General features: G+C 39.0%; 1 pseudogene; it reads left to right on the top strand.

The window, feature by feature from the left end:
- The first annotated feature begins 947 nt into the window (after nucleotides 1–947).
- Nucleotides 948–1,523, top strand: LOC105296773 (annotated as a pseudogene).
- Nucleotides 1,524–14,444: the final 12,921 nt, after the last annotated feature.

Genomic DNA, 14,444 nt, shown 5'->3' with positions numbered 1-14,444 from the left:
TAGGGCAGTTATGAGTATTCATTTGTGATAATGATTATAAATTTGTAGTGGCACCAGTGTGCCATTTTTTTTCTGAAATATTCTACTGAAATAAGAAGATTAAATGTGCTCACTCATTTATAACTGTGTCAGGCTCATCGCAAGCACTCAGTGTGTATCAATTGTTATTATTATCATAATGATAGCAGCGACAAGGGTAGCAATAATTGTTGTTGTAGTAGTGCATTAGTTCAGGTAGACGGAGAAGAAAAGGAAGTTGATTTGGTACCCACGCTTGTGTGAAAAAAAGAGAAAGGAACAAGAGAGTTGAAAATACTTGCAAGAAAGCAGTAATAATAATGGACCACGGAAAAGAACTTGAAGAAGAAGGTTAATAGATTGGAAGAACTCTATAAGTCGAAAAATTTTGCAAATAGAAAAACCCATCTTAAAATTTATATGGAATCTTAAGGAATCCTGGATAGCAAAGACAACCTTGAAAGAGAAGAACAAAGTTGGAGGTTTCACACTCTCTGATTTCAAAACTTAGAAAGCTGCAGTAATCAATGTACTATGATAGTGGCATAAAGACAGATATATAGATTGATGTAGTAGAATCCTCGCATATATGGTCAAATAATTTTTGGCAAACATGCCAAGGCCATTCAAAGGGAAAAGGACAGTTTATCAACAAATGGTTTTGGGAAAATTGGATATTTACATACAAAAGTATCCAGACTATATATACCAATCCTTTATCAGAGATATTACTTCAAGTATTTTCTTTCATTCTGTGGACTGCTTTTTCACTCTGTTGATTGCATTCTTTGATGTACAAAAGTTATATATATATATATATATATATATATATATATATATATATATATATATATCCCTCAACCCAACAACAAAAAAGACAACCCAACTGAAATATGGGCAAAGGGTTCTTTACTGCATCTACTGTGAGAATGAAGGCCATTCTTAGCAATCAGATTGTCAATATTCCAGAAAATGTTGACATCACTCTGAAGGGACACTCAGTTATTGTGAAGGGCCCCAAGGGCACCTTGCAAGGGAGCTTTAATTACATCAGTGTAGAACTCAGTCTCTTTGGAAAGAAAAAGAAGAGGCTCCAGGTTGACAGATGGTAGGGAAATAGAAAGGAAATGGCTACTGTTCGCACTATCTGTAGTCATGTACAGAACATGATCAAGGGTATTACACTGGGCTTCGGTTATAAGATGAGGTCTGTGTATGCTCATTTCCCCCTCAAAGTCATTATTCAGGAGAATGGTTCTCCTGTTGAAAGCCAAAATTTCGTGGGTGAAAAATACATCTGCAGGGTTCAGATGAAGTTAGACATTGCTTGTTCAATATCTCAGGCCCAGAAAGATGAGTTAATTCTTTAAGGAAATGACATTGAACTTGTATCAAATTCAGCTGTTTTGATTCAAGAAGCCACAAAAATTAAAAACAAAGATAGAAAAATTTTGGATAGTATCTATGTTTCTGAAAAAGAAACTGTTCAGCAGGCTGATGAATAAGATCTAAATTGTCCAACTACGGAAACAAGCTGTTGGATGATTCCTCAGACTTATGTGCGATATCTTAAAGATACAACAAAAGTCATATATAAAGTAGGGCTGAAAAAAGACAAAGGACTTGGATAGGTCTTTCTCCAAAAAAGATATACAAACAAATGTTCAGTAAGCACATAAAAAAATGCTCAATCTCATTAGCCATTAGGGAAATGGAAATCAAAACCAGAGTGAGAGACCATTTCAAACCCTTTAGGGTGGCTATTATGAATGAATGAATAAATGAATGAATGAATGAATGAATAATATGGAAAGAAGGAAGGAAAGAAGGAAGAAAAAAGGGAGAAAAATAACAAGTGTTTGTGAGGATATAGAGAAATTGGAAACTTTATGCATTATTGGTGGGAATGTAAGTGGTGCAGCCACTGTGGAAAACATTTTAGTGGTTCCTCAAAAAGTTAAGCATAGCGTGACTATGTGATTCAGCAATTCTACTCCTAAATATATACCCATAAGAATTGAAAGCAAGATACTTTTACATTCATGTTTATAGCACTGTTATTCACAGTAGCCAAAAGGTGGGAAAAACTCAAGTGTCCGTCAACTGATGAATGGATAAACCAAATGTGGTGCATGCATACAATGAATATTATTCAGCCTTAAAAAGGAAGGAATTCTGACACAATATGAATAAACTGTTTTTTTAATTTAAAATTTTATTTTCAATTACAGTTGACATTCAATATTATATTAGTTTCAGGTGTACAGCATAATGGTTAGATATTTATATAAATTACAAAATGGTCCCTCCAGTAAGTCTTGCACCCACCTGACACCATGTATAGTTATTACAATATTATTGACCATATTCCCTAAGTTGTACTTTTTATCTCCATAACTATTTTGTAACTGCCACTTAATTCCTTCACCTTTTTCACCCAGCCCCCCGAATCGCCTCCCATCTGGTAACCATCAGTTTGTTCTCTGCATCTATGAGTTTGCTTTTGTCTTAGTTGTTCATTTATTTTGTTTTTTTGTTTTTTTTAGATTCCACATATAAGTGAAATAATTTGGTATTTGTTTTTCTCTGTCCAACTATTTCACTTAGCACAATACTCTCTAGGTCCATCTATGTTTTTGCAAATGGTAAGACTTCATTTTTTTTGGCCTAGCAATATTTCACTGTATGTATGTACCACTTCTTCTTTATCCATTTGTCTTTGATTATAGCACTTATTCCATTTACATTTAAAGTAATTATTGACAAGTATATAGCTATTACCATTTTATTAATTGTCTTCTGATTGTTTTTGTAGTTATTTGCAGCTCCTTTCTTATTTTCTTGTTCTCTTCTTCTGTATGTTAACTCTCTGTAGCATTATGTTTGGATTCCTTTTTCTTTATTTATTGTGTATCTCTTGTATACTTCTTGGTTTGTGCTTTTTGTATGCCAAATTATATTTATAGCAGTCTATTTTAAGTTGATGGTCACTTAAGTTTAAACACATTCTATAATCAGTACCATTTTCACTCACCTCCTCCATGTATACATTTTTGTCATTATCTTTTCTTTTAATGTGTGTGTTGGTGTGTACTCCTTAATTTAATATTTTAATTACACAATTGTCTACTTTTAATTTTTAACCTTCATATTAGCTTTACTAGTGTTGGCTGATCAATGCTTTTATTTTGTTTGCCTTTGTCAGTGAGAACATTTTTATTTTGTAATATTTTCTTATTCATATTTTTAATTTTTTTATTTCTTCTTAAAGAAGTTCCTTTAACATTTCTTGTAATATAGATTTGGTTATGATGAACTCCTTCAGCTTTATCTTGGGGAAGCTCTTTTTCTCTCTTTCGATTCTAAATGATAGCCTTGCTGAGTAGAGCAATTTTAGTTTTAGGTCCTTCCTTTTCATCACTTTGAATATTTCATGCCAATCCCTTCTGGCCTGAAAAGTTTCTGTTGAAAAATCAATTGATGGTCTTATGGGTCTTTTCTTATAGGTAACTAGTTGCCTTTCTCCTGCTGCTTTTAAGATTCTCTCTTTGTCTTTAACCTTTGGCATTTTAATTATTATGTATCTTGATGTGAGCCTCTTTGGGTTCAACTTATTTGGGACTTTCTGTGCTTCCTGAGCTTATGTCTTCACCGGGTTAGGGAAGTTTTCCATCATTATTTCTTCAAATTGGTTTTCAATTCCTTGCTCTTTCTCTTCTTCTTCTGGTACCCCTATGATGAGAATGTTGTTTACCTTGTTGTTATCACATGGGCCCCTTAAACCAATCTCATTTTTTGGATTTTTCTCTTCTTGGTGTTCTAATTTGGTGCTTTCTGCTACCTTATCTTTCAAATAACTGATTCAATCCTCTGCTTCATCTAATCTCCTTTTAATGTATTCTTCATTTAAGTTATTGTATTCTTCATTTCTGACTGGTTCTTTTTTTTAATGTTTTCTATCTCCTTTTTTACATTTCCTATCTCTTTGTTGAAGTTCTCACTGAGATTATCTATTCTTCCTCTAAGTTCATTGAGCATCTTTCTAACCAGTGTTTTGAATTCTGTGTCAGGTAGATTGCTTGTCTCCATTTTGTTTAGTTCTTTTTCTAAAGTTTTGTCCTAGTTTTTCATTTAGGACATGTTTCTTTGTCTCTCATTGTGGCTGCCTCCTTGTATTTGTGTCTATGTATTAAGTAAATCTGCTACATTGCTCAGTCTTGGCAGGGTGGCCTTATGTAATAGGTGTCCTGTGGGGCTCAGTGGCACAGTCTCCTTAATCACCTGAGCCAGATGCTCTGGGAGTATCCCTTGTGTGGGTTGTGTGCTCTCATGGTGTAGTTGAGCCTTGATCGCTGCTGGCATGTCAGTGTGTGGGGTTGACTTGGTTGTGAGGACTGGCCATGACTTCAACAGACAAGCTGTTGTGTGGTGTCTGATTTGCAGATCGAATTTCACTTTAGCGAGTCTCAGGTGCCTGCTGAGTCTATTATTTGAGTATGTCATTTGTGGCACTAATTGGGTGGTGCTCTGGTATAGTCTGAAGCCAGCCACTGGGTGTATTGGTTCTGGGACCTCTCGGGAAGGTCTCTGGTGCAGGCCAAGATCAGCTGCTGCCTGTGTCCAGCCTGGGCCACCTGGCAAAAGCTACAAAATGACCTGCTTTTGGTAGCTGCCTATGCTTGGCCTGTAGGCTTCTGGGAGTTGTTATGTTGTGAACTGAGCCTGGCTACCACTGGTGCCAGGCTTGGGGCTACCGAGTAAGAGGTACGAAGCACGCCAAGGCCAATTGCTTCTAGTTTGGGGTTTGTGGAACTTTGAGGGATTTTAGGAAAGTCTGCAGCTCAGGACCAAGCTGGCCTCTGTGTAAGTTAGCCTTAGAAATGTTCTTGCTGGGTACATGAGTTGAGTGGGGCAGGGTCTCAGAGATTCACCAGAGTGGAGAAAGAGTGGTGTTAGCCAAGTTAATGGAGCCTTGGTGCCTGCCTGTGCCTGTATGCTGGAAAAGGCAATGCTCCACAAAGAAACATAGGAAAGCACTGGAGAGAGCTGCCTCTCTCTCCAGCCCTTGCCCTGAAGCCAGATGATTTAGTTCTTCCCTGTATGTTCCTGGAGCTTTTTTGAACTACTGTCCCTTCACTGAAGTTAGGGGTGAGTGAGTCCATCAGCAAGGCAGTTCATGCACAAGCTCTTTAAGAGGACACTTGGGACTCCAGCTGCCCCTTCTCTCTCACCTGGACTGAGTCCTTGCTGATTTTCACAGCCATCTGGTGGGGGGACTCCTTCCTGGTGCTGGTACTCTGGGCTGGGGAGCCCAGTGTGGGGCTGGAACCCTTCACTCCTCAGTGGGAACCTCGGCATCAAAGATATTCCTCTGGATTCTTAATTGCCGTGTGTGGGTGTAGAACCATCCCTTCCTTCTGTGTCTTTGCCTCTCCTACCAGTCTCTACATGGCTTCTTCTTTATATCCTTCATTATAGGAGTTCTGTTCAGCTAGTCTTCAGATGGTTCTCAAGGGTGGTTGTTCTATAATTTGGTTGTAATTTTGATGTAGTAATGACAGGAAGCAAGCTCAGTGTTTTTCTACTCTACCATCTTGACTGGCAGTCAACATGAATGAATCTTGAGGACACTGTGCTAAGTAAAATAAGCCAGTCACGAAAGTACAAACACTGTATGATTCTACTTGTACGAGGTTCCTAGGGTAGTCAAACTTATAGAGACACAGTAGAATGGTGGTTACCAGGTTTTGGAGTTGGGAGAATGGAGATTTAGCATTCAGTGGGTAGAATTTCCATTTGAGACATTGAAAAGTTCTGGAGATGGTTAGGGTGATGGTTATACAACAATGTGAACATACTTAATGCCACTGAACTCACACGTAAAAATGGTTAAAATGGTAAATTTTATGTTGTGTATATTTTACCACAATATTTATTTATTTATTTACTTATGTACTGTTAGAATCAATATGCGAATGAGCTTGTAAGAACTGGAAGTTGCATCCAGAGGGTGGTATCTTTGGTTTAACTATTTGGAGCTGGTACAGTTTCAGATAATTAGAGTCGAAGGTGTGACCACGGGAGTGGGTGGCTGAAAGGGAGGAGAACAAAATGTTATTGGAGGGAAAGAGATCACACTGTTAATTAACATCTCTGTGACTGAGAAAAGGGATGGTGAGGAATACTGATGGCCCTGAAGGACAGAAATGATCATGTGGTAGAGCAGTACCAGCCTTGTTTACAAGCGGGGAGAGCTTATGGTCTGCCAGAGGTAACATGCAAACCTTGGAGTACATAGGCTATCCAAAAACGAGCACCCTCCACTGAAAGGGGTGCAAAAAAATGTTGAGTCCTGGGGCAGGGCCAAGGCTTTGTTAGGGTAAGGGGTGATGTTGGGCAGGAGGGCAGGAGACAGGCACAGGGACCCAGAGAGACTGCTTTGATCATCCTGTTGGGATATATAAGAAAGTCCCATCTACTTGTCAGCAGAAGGGTTCCACATTCGTCTTGGGATTGAGTTCCCTTTCCTTAGCTCTGTCAATTTTCAATATCACACATTGAACACTGGGACAAGAATTTGTGCCAAAGATCTGTTTCACAACTATTAAATGAACACATTTCACAACAAACGAAGAAGAATACAAACACATAAGAAATCTTGGCAAAGCTTCCACCAATTTGAGATCAAATATAATCTGGCCCCATGTCTTCATCTCCCTGCCCTAAAGGTACTGGCAAAATCACTCTTCACACTAGCAGAGAGATGCATCTTGAGCCAATGTAAACCATCAATGAATGAATCCCTCTGCCCATCAACAAGATAGCGAGGCCTTGTCTCTTCTGCCAAATGGTGTTCACACAGTCTCTTGTTTACTAGTAAACCCACACTGCACACCAATTTATCATCTTGAATAATTAACCCAGCACATATGAATAATTAAGGCTCAGTTGAGACCTATCACTGGGAAATCATACAGCCATTTGGCTTTTTCATACAGTATGACAGAGAAATCAAGAATTCTTTGACAAAGCTTCTATGACAGAATAGGAAACACTCATCTAGGTAGCCAGTCCCACAGGGAGCCAGATCAGGCAACTACTTACCTGTTGGCTAAATTATGCAATTTTACTCCTTTATTATTTTACTGTTTTTCTTTAGCACGTGAGCCAGACACAGAAAAAGCATCATTTACACTTCTTCACCCTTTTTGAATTTTCTTTCTGGTGAGTGGGAAGAAAAATTATTTTCAGTGAGGGACAGATACAAACTACACACCCCCATCCCACTGGGACTGAATATCAAGTTGAGCCAGATTCTCAGGGAAAGTAAATATTCCCTGGGGGCACTGAAGGTGTTTTGGGAAAAGATATTAATCTATTCTGGCCATGGTGACATGCTCTCTCAATACATCCTTGCATGTATAAGGCATCTTTCGAGGGCTGGAGTGATGGTGGTGAGCAGGACACACTAGGTCTCTGACCTCATTTAATCAGATCCAAGGGGCCTGGAAGGAGTTCCTGGGACTCTGAAACTGCTCAGTTCTTGTCTGGATGCTAATCACATACCAGTGGAGTCTAGCTCTAAAAAAAGAAGCTCCTGGGCCACAGAATTTTAACTTCCAAATCTGCGCTGGGAGCGCAGACAGACTCAAGGATAAAGGCCACATGGGCCTGAGCATCCTGCTCTATGATTAGGAGTGAATTTAAAGCTCAAACTGTTCTGTGAGTTGACTGCTATCTTGAAGCTAACCAGAGACTGAGATAGTCAGTTCTTTCTATAATGGTTAAAGAAAACCTTTAAATGCCCTTTCAGATAGTTTGTCTTTACCACCCCTTCTCTCTATCCTTACCTTACTGTAATTGCTTTTTCTTTCTTTTCCTGCTTTTCCTTTTTACCTATCTCTTTTTCCTTCTCCTTGTTCCCTTTCACATATTTTTTCGCTGTTGTTTGTTTGTTTGTTTATTTTTTCCACATACAGGCCAATGTCTACTCAGGACTGAGACAACACTTTATATATCTCTGTACTCTCAGTGTCTTGCACAGTGCCTGGGACAGTAACAGATGTTATGGAAACAGATTTGAAAAGCATTTGCTACTGAGTCTTGTTGTCTTTCTGCCCTTGGATTTGTGAGCTGCAGTGTGAAGAAGCCCAGGCTAGCCAGGTGGAACAGAAGATAGCGTATAGAATAGAGACAATGAACCATCCACTGAGCTTTCCTATACCAGCTCTCCCCCAGTGAGCCCAGCCAAGATCAGCCAGTGCCAACTAGTAGAATGACCCAGTTAAGCCTGATCCACACTGCTGACCCACAGAACTGGAAGCTAAATAATAGCCATTCAGTCACTAAGTTTGGAGCTTGTGTTATGCAGCAAAAGCTCAGTGATACAAAGGTTAATGTCCTTCATAAAAAGAACTTCTACATACCTTTCACACATTAAAAAAAAAAATCTCCTATTAATCAATAAGCGCCTGATTCCACAAATATATCCTTATTCATGAGAAATTTTATATGTTCAGGTATATCCTCTGCTTATTTTACAGTGATAAAATATTTGAAACAATCTTATTTTCTATGAAGAGAGGCCTATCTATATTCACATGCATTGTTGTAGGGCATATAGACCTGTATAACTCCTCTGGAAGGCAATATGGCAATATCTACCAAATTAGAAATTAACTTACCCTTCAACCTAGCAACCTCACTTTGGGGGTATTGTCTTACAGATAAACCTACAACTTACATGGGTGTTGTGAAAAGATTATTCTCTACAAGATTGTTTGCAATAAGAAAAGATTAGAAACAACCCACATGTCTATTAACAGAGGACTACTGGTCAGAGAACATTCCACAATGAAATGTTGCGCAGATACCAATCAAGAATGAGGAATCTCTTTCAGAATAAAGAGCCTCAGGATATGTTAAGTAAAAAAGCAAGGTGTGCATAGTATGCTAACTTTTATGTTAAAAAAAATGGAGGATAAAGAAAAAATATATAAACATATATATGTGTATGAGCATAAAAACTTGATCTACAGATAAAAAAAGAAAAGTGATACTTGGTTGTGGAGGGTGCTCGGGAAAATGACATATGGTTGACAGGAGCATCAAGAAGGAAAAATTTTACTGTATATCTTTTATTCCAATCAAATTCAAGTCTTTGCCCTCATCAGTCCATCAAAATTGCTCTTGTCAAGGTCAACAGTGACTTCTGTTATGTTAAAATGCAATGTTCTTTTCTCCACCTTCATCACACTTAATTATCAGGAGTACTGGACACGCTTGATACCTTTCTGTTCTTTGAAACTCCTTCTCGGTTTAGCTTCCTGGACTTTACATTCTCTAGGTTCCTTTCTTACCTCACTGGCCCTTCTCACTCTCCTTTGCTGGTTCCTTCTCTCCTCTCTTCATGCTAGAGAGCCCTGAGGCTCAATCCTGGGAACTCTTTTTTGTCAATGCCTGTTCTTGTGATGATCAAATCCAGTCTCACAGCTTTCAATAGTTTCTCTTTTATTTTGATAATTCCAAAATCTCCACCTTTAGATTGGCTCTCTCTCCTGAACTCCAAACCCAAATAACAGTAATAGTCACCTAAAATTTAACATCTCCAAAACAGATTTTCTGCTCTCCTTTCCAAAATCTGCTCTGCCTTCAGAATTTCAGTTCAGAGAGACCAAATGATCTGGTGCTCAGGCCCAAAATCTTGTAGTCACCCTTGTGTCCTCTTCTCTCACACCCCACACAAATCTGACCACTGTTTACTACTTGCAGTGTTACCACCGCAATCTACCACCATCTCCTGCCTGGATCCCTACAATACCCTTTAACTAGTCTCCCTGCTTCCACTCTGGCCCCTCAAACCTATTGTCCACCCAGCAGCCAGAACGACCCGTATATACGTCACATCCTGGTACTCCTCTGTTTAAAACCTCCAGTGGTTCCCATCTCAGAGTAAAACCAATGCCTTACAATGGCCTGCAAGGTCCACACGGCCTGCTCCCTCACCTTTATTCGAATTTCACCTTAAGTGCACCCGCATAACCACCTTCAACCATTCTCAGACTCTTCACTAATGTTTATTTTTTCTCCACGTCATCCCATTTACCTTCTAATATTCTATATAATTCACTTATTCTGTCTATTGCTGGCTCCCTCCATTAGAAATAAGCTTCATTGTTTGCTACTATTTCCCTTGTATCTAGGACGGTGGCATGTAGTAGGTGTTCAATAAGTATTTCTTGAATAAATAGTGAGTACAGATTGATATTTTGAAATATGTGAATGGTTTATCCATATACAAAATAAAATTGAAAGAGAAACAGAAAAAGAGGATTTAAGGAAATAAAAGAAAAAGGAAAAAAGTTACTTATCTAAATAAATGCATTTAGGTAAAAAAAAAAAAAAGAGAGACAGTTCCGTGAATTTCTCCAAGCTAAATCATTAAGTGAGAAAGCTAGGTGCATATATTTAGAAAAGTTATATTCATATATGCTTCTGAAGTGTACTAAAGAAACTGCTTCTAATGATTGGGTCGGGGAACTGGATAGCTAGAGGACAAGCGTGGGCAGGCACTTGCTTTTCAAAGAGCATCCCTTTGTGTTTTAAAAAATGTTGTAACATATGCAAACAATACCTACTCAAAAAATAAAATAACAAGATTGTCATTGTGAGTTATACTCCAAACTTAACTCTTAACTGATTAGAACTGAAACATGCAAATTCTCTTTAAATGGGAAGAATGGATCCCAAGACTTAACTGTAAGACATGTCTGAATGTATTCAAGTCTCCGAAGAAATAATGTGTCTAGGTAAAGGCCAGTCAGCCACAGTAGCATTGCAAACTTGTTCAGTGTCTACCAAGCACCACTCTGTGGAGAAGCTTACCAACCCAACCAACTTTGAGTGCTTAGTACAGTAGCAAGCCATAATTGTTCCATCTAAAAGGACGTAGTTAGAAAAGGGAAACATGTGCCCCATCCCCCTTCAAAGACACTCTTCTTGGAAAAGTATTTACCTGTTGAGCAAGGATGCTACAAGACCAAGAAGAGGGTACTCCCCACCACACCCAGCCCTGCCTTTGGACATGTTAGTGTTTGGATTTCCATTGGTGTGGTCGACTCTCCTGTCTCTTCATTCAACTTGGGTTTCCAGTAAACTCATTGCCTGTCTATAATAAATCTTCACCTGTCTGCAGAGAAATGAGAAAAAAAAACACAGAATAGTCACTTTCCCGCCCCAGATATGTGGATATATTTTCTTGGAAATATCACTTTTTTAAACTGTTACTTTGTTGACTTTTTGTGGTGTATAATGCTTTCCATTAAAACTCAGAAGTCTTGGTACCAATGGTATTTCCAGGTATTTAATGAATTCTCTTTTCCAATTTTCATATTCCCGGAGCCAGCTTTAGATTATTTGACTTCTCTCACTTGAAATTCTTCACTGGAAGTGAATGCACTGGCCAGCCACAACTTCTAAGTATTCTGATTTCTGGGTCAGTTGTTTCGATTGTAAATAAATAAATGGCCAGGCATTATGGTGTTTGGACATCTGCCTCAAGGTCGTTTAGTGTGAATACATCCACAGGAGAAAGATTTGCTCTCAGAATTTACTAATGGTAGCCCAAGAGCGTCCCCTAGCTTACGGCAAAATCACAACCCTCTGCCAGCTCCCAAAACCTCTATTCTCACCTCAAGCCCCAAGACAGACAGGAGCAAGTGATAGAAATTCTAACACTTTGCCCAGAAACTTAATGAAGTTAAGTATGTCTAAGATTTGATACACTGCACATCAGCCAGCCCTTTACTCATTCACTTTTTGCTTAGAAGCAAACCTTACCAGGTTTGAGTAGATCATCTATTTCTAAAATGCTTCAAGACACATTATTATTGACCATGAATGCTAAATTATGTAGAGGAATTCTTTTAGTTATTCTCTAAAAAGTGTATGCTCATATTTGTTTGGTATTTGTATAAAGAAATAGAAGGATATACTAAAACTAATCAATGTTAGAAATAGAATGGGGACAGGAAAGGGAATGGTACTTTCTGTGGAAAACCTTTTAAATCATTTTGATTTTGGGACTACAGGAACATATTACACATTCAGATTTAAAAAAAGTAACATCTATATCTATGTAGAGCCTTGTTCCTGTTGGAATTTTTTTTTTGCATGAGGCATAAAGACATGCCACACTTTTGGTGTTCTCTATACCCTCTGCAGGGGATAAAATCAGATCCTTCCACAGACCAAGGATTCATAGGGATAATATGTGTCATAATTCCATTTTCTAGTTTCTGTATTTGAAGCTTAGACATCTTGGGATCTTGCCCCTCTCAGGATAAGCCAATTCCTAGAGATAGTAAACAACTTGCCTTTGAGCATGCTTTTCAAATGCAAACCAACCAATTCAGAGCCCTCACCCCCCAACCTCCTCTGTGAGGCACTCAAACTGAACCATTGTCCACCTGCCCTACTCACCCCAGGGCCAGGTACCAAACTAGTTACAGCTCCTGTGCCCCAGAGCCCACTGAAATTATTCAGTCTGGCCAATCTTAAACCTGCTTCCCCTGCTTCACCTGTTCCTCCTTGTAGAAGCCACAGTGAAGGCTCTTGCCCACAGCTCTCTCACCCCCTTTTGTCTCCTGACAGCCCTGCAGCTCCCCAGTGTGGTGGTGCTGCAGTGTAGTGTGATCCACTTTTCTTGGGATCTGTGAGTAACAAACCATCTTTTCAATGGCAATCTTTCTGATTTGTTGGCCTTGCCATACTCATATGATAGTAAAATCTACATTTTAAAACTGTATGAGCTTAGAGTAGAATATTGGTCTGCAGGAGGTATATTAGCACAACTGACAAGGGACAGAAATTTCACTTGCAATAAAAATGCTTGTAATTTGAGAGAATGCCCTCTTAAATGAAGACCAAGAATGCTTTTGATCCCCAGGGGAGGAAGTGGTGAGGATTAGGACATATCTATCACTCGCAGCAGTTTGGTTGCCAACACCCCTGCATATATTCCTATTAATGAATGTTATATCCATGAGAGCTGTTTTTATTAATGAGCCCCCAGTCTGCTCGATTAGCAGGTATCTTAAACTTGTCTACTGTCCCATAAGGACAAGTAATGCCCAGCATGTCAATTCTGCCAGCATCATCACAAGGCAGACCTAGATCACGTCCACATTGTGCATCCTACATGTCAAGCAAAGGTCATCTGTGAAATCCAGTATCTATTTATAAAAAAGAGGACATGATTTCTCTGCCTATAAATAGAATTTGCTGAAAGTTCATTTCAAATAGCAAACTTAGGTGATTTAAATGATTTGATTTGCCAAAGTTTGTGTTTAAGTTCTGTCACTTAGCCTATCTAATGCAGTAAATTTCACAACACTAGTTTTCACAATTGTTAGTGATAACGGGGAGTGCCCAGGCCACTGCTGCCAAGGGTCTTCTGGTTATCAGGACAGCATGAGGGACATGTCACAGAGCAAATAACAAGATAAGCAGATCGTTCTAAAGCTGTCTCTGGAGAAATGTCTGGGTAAGATGCAGCATCATGCATGAAGAACCTGCACTCCTCTGGTATTTCTCTGAACTGAAAGTTTGAAGCCTGAAATTTTCCGATTCTTATACTTGGTTAAATTTATTGTTACTGTTGTTTTTTGCAACACTATAAAATTGAGATATTTCGCATGAAAAATTCAGATTTCCAGCTTCTATTGAAAAACTCGGAGAAATGGCTGCATTAGACCCATACTATCCAGTAGTAACCGCTCCCTTTACATAGTGAATGCGTCCTCACCACTCCATATGGCCCTGCCCACAGTGATGCTGAGTGCTGGTAACCATTTATCGCTGCACTTAAATATTTATCTGTGTTTCTGGCACTTTCCAATGTGGAAACATGAAGAACGGGCCTAGAAGATCGTGTTTTCCAGAACAAAATGTTAACCAGATAATGTACTGTTGTGTTTTATAAGAAAACAAATATCCAAACATTTGACCCCTATTTTAAAGAACTCATTGTGTACTAACCGGAAACAGTGAAACTTCTCAAGTGAAAACTGAGAGAGAGCTTGGGGAACCAACCACGGGCCCCGATGGGAAATACAATCCAAATAAGCAGACGAGCTCAGGGAGCTGCCATCGCACAGGCCAGACAGCTGGGGAGCAGTTCCCCATGGCACGTGGGTAATGAAGAAATTCCAGGAATCGGTTATTGAAACTTGGATGATAATTAACCAAACATGGTGATTGAGTTTAACCTTAACTGCTAAGCAAGTAGCCCTATCCTTGAGCAGAACTGAATTTTACCCCTCAAGAGAAGAAATGTGGCCTGGTCAACCCACATCAGCAAACTAACAGTGAATTTGAAAGCAAGATGCATGAAAATGAACACAGCTGGAAGGCAGAAGGGAAACGGA

The sequence above is a fragment of the Pteropus vampyrus genome, unplaced genomic scaffold (assembly GCF_000151845.1).
Source record: "Pteropus vampyrus isolate Shadow unplaced genomic scaffold, Pvam_2.0 Scaffold129, whole genome shotgun sequence".
Taxonomy (NCBI): Eukaryota; Metazoa; Chordata; class Mammalia; order Chiroptera; family Pteropodidae; genus Pteropus; species Pteropus vampyrus.
The sequence above is the reverse complement of the archived record's forward strand: the minus strand, read 5'-3'. Positions and strand labels throughout refer to the sequence as shown.